General features: G+C 38.8%; 1 protein-coding gene across 4 annotated transcripts in view; it reads left to right on the forward strand.

Moving 5' to 3' along the window:
- The first annotated feature begins 672 nt into the window (after positions 1-672).
- Positions 673-7294, forward strand: part of EXOC3L4 (exocyst complex component 3 like 4) — a 74516-nt gene continuing 67894 nt past the window's right edge. For 2 of the 4 annotated variants that reach the window (XM_027848975.1, XM_027848977.1), the window contains exon 1: positions 673-847. The gene's annotated coding sequence lies outside the window, so the exon portion shown is untranslated. Of the gene's footprint in view, positions 848-1757; positions 2060-7294 lie in introns of those variants that run through there. The other 2 variants (XM_027848974.1, XM_027848978.1) reach the window with 1 other exon arrangement.

The following is a 7294-nucleotide window of genomic DNA, read 5'->3' on the forward strand; positions in this document are numbered from 1 at the left end:
GTGAGAGAAGCTAGATCTAGGCTTCTGAGCATTCTCCCAGCTCTGACAGTTTGATATTTTTTACTCTCTGAACGCTTACTATGTGCTGAAGCCTTATAAGAGATGGTCCCTAAGCTCTTTTCCGGTCAGCTAGATGGCATTGTGTATAGAGTGCTGGGCCTAGAGTCAGGAAGACTCATCTTCCTGTCCAAGCATGGACACTGTGTGACCCTGGGCAAGTCACTTAACCCTGTTTGCTTCAGTTGCCTCATCTGTAAAATAAGCTGGAGAAGGAATTGGCAAACCACTCTAGTATCTCTGTCAAGAAAACCCCAAATGGAGTCACAAAGAGTCAGATACAACTGAACAGATATTTTTTCATTCATTTGTTTGTTCTGACTTGTATAACCAGTTTCCTCATCTATAAAACCGAGGAGCTGGACTAGTTGGCCTTTTAGGTACTTTATAAATCTAAATCTGTGACCTTGTGACTCTAGATTATTTTTTTCAAGGATAACTTGACTTATACTCATATGGATTAAATATTCACATGTTGGAATGAGTTAAGACAAAGGTCATAGAAGTTGCAGCATTTCCCCTGTGTTTGCTTTTACTTTAGAAAGTGAAAGCAGCTGGAGAAACAAAAATAGACTGAAAGAGGTAGAAACAAACAAAAGGAGAGAGAGAGAAGGAGGAAGGTGCAGACACATAGAAAGGAAGGGCAGAGAAGAAGGAGAACAAACCCACAGTTACTGGTTCTCCCAGACTTCCCATCCCAGGGCTGGCTGCCAAACGCACATGTGGCCAAAGAGAGGAACAGCTGTCCCAACCTGACTTTCATCAGAGATCTGACCTCTTTGTAGAGCTGGTAGGTACAGCACAGTTCTTTTGTGTAGATGGAAGGGGGCGGAAATGACAGTGGAGAGGGCATCCCTTTGGCATCTAGGGAGTTGGCAGCTAGTTTCAACAGAGCTAACTGCCCAGCCTGAGCTGCTGCCTCTAGGAACTAGCAGCCACATAAATGTGGGACATGTGTGGGAGGTGGGGCAAGGGTGGTTAAGGTGCTTAATAAATGTCGGTAGATTTATTTGACATGTCTGGAAAGATGTGGACTAGATTATTTCTAAGGTTCCTCTTAGGTTTGTGAATCTGTGCTTCTGCACCTTCATCCCTGAAGGTTTAGTGGGAACCTCCTTAACCTGTTTCTGAAGGAAGCAGGTAAGATATTCAGCTAGGTGATCTCTCCTCCAGGAAACCTTACCTGAGCCCTCCCTCCACCTTTCCTTCTCTACTTCCTAGACAATCCTGTCTGGACCTTTCCTCTGCCCCAACCACATTACACTTTGTGCTATATTTAACTGTGTAAATGTGGCATTTGCCCGCTTAGATTGTCTGCTTCCTGAGAACAAGGTCTGTGTGGTGTCTGTCTTCATATCCCCAGCAGTGAGTACAGGGACCTGAACAAAGTAGGGGCTTAATTAATGTCTGTTGTTGATCTTGGTGGGGAGGCTTGTTCACGAGACATATTAAATTGAGTGCACTGAGGCATTCGGTGTGGAGTAGCAGACAGAGGAAGAGACTTGGAATCAAGAAGTTCAGTTTGGTCGTGTCTGACTCTTTGTGACCCCATTTGGGGCTTTCTTGGTAAAGATGCTGGAATGGTTTGCTGTTTCCTTCTCCAGCTCATTTGACAGATGAGGAAACTGAGGCAAACAAGGTAAGTGATTTGTCTGAGGTTACACAGCTAGTGAGTGTCTGAGGCCAGATTTGAACTCAGGGAGGTGAGTCTTCTTGACTTCAGGTTAGGCACTCAGCTGCCCAGTCAATAATCAAGAAGACCTAGGTTCAAATCCCACTTCAGACACTTGATAGCTATGTGATCCTGGACAAGTAACTTATCCTCTCTGTGCCTCCATTTCCTCATCTGTAAAATGAGGAGTTTATATTTCATGGTTTATATTTCATCTATGACCTTATGAAATGCCGTGTTGGAGTTGAAGAGACATCAGTGGTCACTGAGGGTTGAGTATGACAAGGACATCTTCCTGGAGTAGATGGCAGCTTAATCTTCATGAAAGAGGTAAGGCAATGTTCTGGAAGGGAAAAGGTCTGATCTGGGAGTTAGAAACCCTCACTGATTTTCTGTGTGATGAGCAACTTCCGCCTGACCCCACCCCTCTCCTGGCTCAGTTTCTTCATCTATAAAATAAGGATAATAATTTTTGCATTACCTATCTCATAAGGTTGTTGTGAGGAAAGCACTTTTGAGCTGAAAGGGATCTTAGAGGCCATTAATTCAAACTTTCATTTTAAAGATGAGGAAACTGAGACATAGATAGGTAAAGTGTCTTGCCTAGGATCATACAGTTAGCAAATGGCTGAGGTGACTCCAAGTCCACTGCTCCATTTACTAAACCATGCAGCCTCTACTTAGCTGTCATTATTAATAAAAAATTATTCTGAACTTAAATATCAAAAAAGAGCGTTTCTATACACATAGCATAGTAGAAAAAAGAGGACTCAGTGTAACAATGAATTTCTATTTCACACAGTTTGCTTTAAAAAATAGCACATAATAAATTCTGCAAGCTACTTTCGAAACTATCTTGCTTATCTGTACTTTCTTCTGAATTGCTTTTGGTTCTGTGAATTTTTAAGATTTTAATGGACCTCTTTTTTTTGAGTGAGGGGACACATCACTATTACTAATACCTAATCCTTAACCTTAATCCTTCCACCACCCCTCATTAAGTGAAAGAAAAAAAAACCCTTTTAACAAATAAGTACAATCAAGCAAAAATGATTTCACATAGTATCTATGTCCAAAAATGCATGTCTTTGCACCTAGTGTCCATCACCACTCTTTTAGGACGTGGGTAACATACTTCATCAGGGGTCCTCTTAAGACATTGTTGGTCATTGCTTTGATAATAGTTCTCAAATCTTTCAAAATTGCCTTTTTGTGAAAACAGCATTACTGTCCTCATATAAATTGTTCTCCTGATTTTGCTCACTTTTTCATGTGAATCCATACTACCCACTGGAGACCCAACTGGCATTGGGCAATGCAGCTCCTTCCTTCTTCCTTGCCTTGCCTTGCCTCCTTCCCTTCCCTCTGTCCACATATGATATCATAACCTTACCTGCAGGTGCCCTGCCCAAAGGATTGTAAATTTTGATTACTAAAACCTGACAATATATCTTGAAGTTTATGGGCTAGATTTCTTTCTTAAAGACCACGCTAAATACCCAAATCACTCTGGCTGTCATTGATTGGCCAACAATAGGTCCCAGCCCAAGCCCACAGGGTCACTGTTTGGGCCCTGATTGGCTCAAAGTGAATGTAAATAGCAATTCTTTCTGTTTTGGCCAGAAACCCTGAGGATCTTCACCTCTCAGACTGATATATACATATATCCATACATATGTAATATACATATATATGCGTATTTATACACACACACACACACACACACACACACACACACACATATATATATATATAATTTTTTTTTACTAGGTAAAAGAGGCCATTCTTTGCCTCATCTTTTACCTAGCCTTAATCACTGAATGGGCATTGCCTCAGTCAAGCTGAGACCTAGGAAAGACCTCACCTTAAAAAGGCCATGGTTTCCCACTGCATCCAGGGCCATCTCCAGTTATCCTGATCTGTATCTTGCCACTGGATTCAGATGGCTGTGGAGGAGAAAGTGAGGCTGGTGACTTTGTACAGCCCTCCCTCACTTAAATCCAATTCATTTGCAAGTCATGGCATCACCTTCCTGATATCATGGTCCTCTTTGAGAACAAAGGACAAACAATAATTACCCAGTATTCTCTGAAATTATCTCTTTCAGAATTTCTTGCTATATAATAATATTTTATTATGTGCAATTCATTTACCACAATTTGCTCAGCCATTCCCAAATTGACTAAGAGGAATTTTAAGTACCCCTTTAGATTCTAATTCTTTTCTCTTCTCCCCTTTCAATCCCTCCCTTTAACATTAGAAAGTGTATTTTGCTTATGACTATTCCTCTCTGGTATCATTCTTTCTCTTAACCTTACCCCTTCTTTTTTCCCCAGTGAGTTTGATATATTTCTATACCAAATTCTTAGTATATTTGTATGTATATGTTTGTGTTGAGTTCTCCTTTGTCTATTCAGATAAAAGTAAAATTCATCTGATGCCAACTTCCTCTACCCCTTCTACCATAGTTGTATATTTTTCTTTTTACTCACCCCAATTATAAGAAATCCCAAGTGACAATCCCTTTTTTTCTTTTCTACATTTGTATATTCCTCTATTTACATTCCTTTCTATTTTCCCTCTTCAAGTTCTCAGAATAGAACCAAGTCCACCCACAGGTCTTCTGTTTTTCTTATTTAACTCCCTTAATATCCTTTGAAGACATTAATATTCTGAAGGGAAACTTGTTTCTTCTTTCCTTATTAGCACTACATCATCATACAACTTTTAATTCTTCAAACAAATTTATCTTTCTGGGTTTTTCTGACTTCTCATGATTTTATTTATTTTTTATTTTTATTTTGTTTAGGCAATTAGGGTTAAGTGACTTACCCAGGGTCACACAGCTAGTAAGCATGATTTTATTTCAAAGTTCCTACTTAGCTCTGGTCATCAGAAATGTTTGAAACTCCCCTATTACATTAAAGGTTCATTCCCCTCCTTTTCCCCATTGGATTATACTCAGCTTTGTAAGGTCAGTTTTTCTCAATTATAAGCCTCTGTCTTTTTGCCTTTCAGAATATTGTATTCTAAGATCTCTCCTCTTTTACAGCAGAAGCTGATAGGTCTTGTGTGGTACTGATTGTGGGTCCTTGGTGCTTGAATTGCTTTTTTCCAGATGCTTGCAGTACTTGTTCTTTGACGTGGGAGTTCTAAATTTTAGCTAATATAATTCCTGGGACTTTTCCTTTTGGAGGTCCTTTCAGGAGGTGATAGGTACAGTATATCTCCACTTTATCCCTTAGTTCTAATAGGTCTGGGCAGCATTCATGTATGATTTCTTGAAATATAGTGTCCAAGATCTTGGGAGGGGCATAGTTTTCATGGAGTCCAATGATTTTTTAAAGTTATATTTTTATTTTGTTAAATATTTTTCAATTACATGCAAAAGAATTTTATGTTCATTAAAATTTTTTTGAGTTCCAGTTTCTCTCCCTCCCTCCCCTTCCCTATCACTTGAGAAAGCAAGCAATATGACATTGGTTATGTGTGAATATATCAATTATGTGTAAATTATTATGTGATTACATGTGAAGTCATACAAAACCTATTTACATATTAGCAAAAGAAAATAAACACAATACACACACAAAAAAATAAAGAAAGTTATAAAAAAGAGTATGCTTCAATCTGCACTTGTAGTTCATCAATTCTCTCTCTGGAGATAGCATTTTTCATCATGGGTCATTTGGAATTTTCTTGGATGATTGTTGGTCAGAGTAGCTAAGTCTTTCACAGTTGATCATTGTTACAATATTGCTGTTACTGTGTAAATGTTTTCCTAGTTTGGCTCACTTCACTTTGCATCAGTTCATATTAGTCACCCTAGGCTTTTCTGAAACCAACCTGCTCATCATTTCTTATGGAACAATAGTATTCCATCACAATCACACACTACAATTTGTTCAGCCATTTCCCAATTGATAGACATCCCCTCAATTACCAATTTTTGCCACCACAAAAAGACCTGCTATAACTATTTTTGTACACATTTTGAACACTTTTTCCTTTTTCATTGATCCCTTTGGTATACAGACCTAATAGTGGATTTTCTAGGTTAGAGGATATGCAGTTTTATAGACCTTTGAGAAGAATTCCAAATGTTTTTCAGAATAGTTGGACCAGTTCACAACTCCACCAACAGTTCATCAGTGTCCCAGTTTTTCTACATCCCCTCTAGAATTTGTTATTTTCCTTTTCTGTAATGTTATCAAATCTGATAGATGTGAGGTGGTACCTCAGAGTTGTTTTAATTTGCATTTCTTTAATCAATAGTGAGTTAGAACGTTTTTCATGAGAGCATTGATAGCTTTGATTTTTTCTTCTAAACACTGCTTGTTCATATCCTTTGACCACTTATCAATTTGTGAATGGCATGTATTTTTATAAATTCAGCTCAGTTCCTTCTATATTTGAAAATGAGACCTTTAGCAGAGAAACTTGCTGTAAAAATTTTCTCATTTCCTGTTTTCCTTCTAGTTTTGACTGCATTAGTTTTGTTTGTGCAAGTACATTGATTTTTTCCTTTTTGGAGGGGGTGGCTAGGCAATGGGGTTAAGTGACTTGCCCAGGGTCACACAGCTAGTAAATGTTATGTGTTTGAGGCTAGATTTGAACTCAGGTCCTCCTGAATCCAGGGCTGGTGCTCTATCCACTGTGCTACCTAGCTGTCCCAAGTACGTTGAGTCTTAAAGTATCTCTCCTTGACCTATTTTCAAGGTCAGAGTTTTTTTTTTTTATTAGATATCTTGCTATCGTCTACTTTTTCAATATTTTGATTTTGTTTGAATATTTGTTACCACGTCATGGAATCATTGATTTCTGATTGCTCTATTCTAGTTTTGGGGGATTCCTACCACTTTCTCTTCTAAGCTTCACTATTTTCTCTTCTAAGCTATTTAATTTCTTTTCCGTTCTTTCAGAGCTTTTATTTCATTTTTTTATCTCTTTATTTCTTGGAGGTATTTATATAATTCTCATGGACTTCCATTTTTTCATTTGAGTCTCTGCTTATAGCAATTATAGCTTATAGTTATGGATTTGGATTTGCCATAATTTTTTATACCTTTCAATGTTTTCTTTGATTTACTTATTTCTCCTGCTTTAGTTCACGAATTGGGGCTTCATCCAAAGGCCAGGCTCTTTGTTCCCTTCTACGCTTTTGGGAGGGGTGGTTGGCACTGTGTGGTCTCTCTCTAGGTCACCTAGGTTTTTGCTCTTACTTCCACCACTTGGAGTTAGCCCATTTGGATCTTTGAGGTTCCCAACTGTTGTTGGGAAGCCTTGAAGCCTTTGGGACTGAGTATTTGGGACTGAGTGCTGTTGTCACTTGCTAATTATTAGTTATTGTGTTGCTGTGTGCCATCATTCTCCAAGGCTCCCAATGACCCCACTCTCTGGCTTTTTGACAATCATGAGACTTTCTCAGGGACTCTTTTTGCCTTCAGACATACAGCCTTACAGACTACATATGTCCCAATCTCTAATCACAGGTTCTCCTGTGCTGGCAGTGGCAGGTGTGTGTGTGTGTGTGTGTGTGTGTGTGTGTGTGTGTGTGTGTGTGTG

Source organism: Vombatus ursinus, unplaced genomic scaffold (genome assembly GCF_900497805.2).
Source record: "Vombatus ursinus unplaced genomic scaffold, bare-nosed wombat genome assembly UNPS02007284.1, whole genome shotgun sequence".
In the NCBI taxonomy this organism is placed as follows: Eukaryota; Metazoa; Chordata; class Mammalia; order Diprotodontia; family Vombatidae; genus Vombatus; species Vombatus ursinus.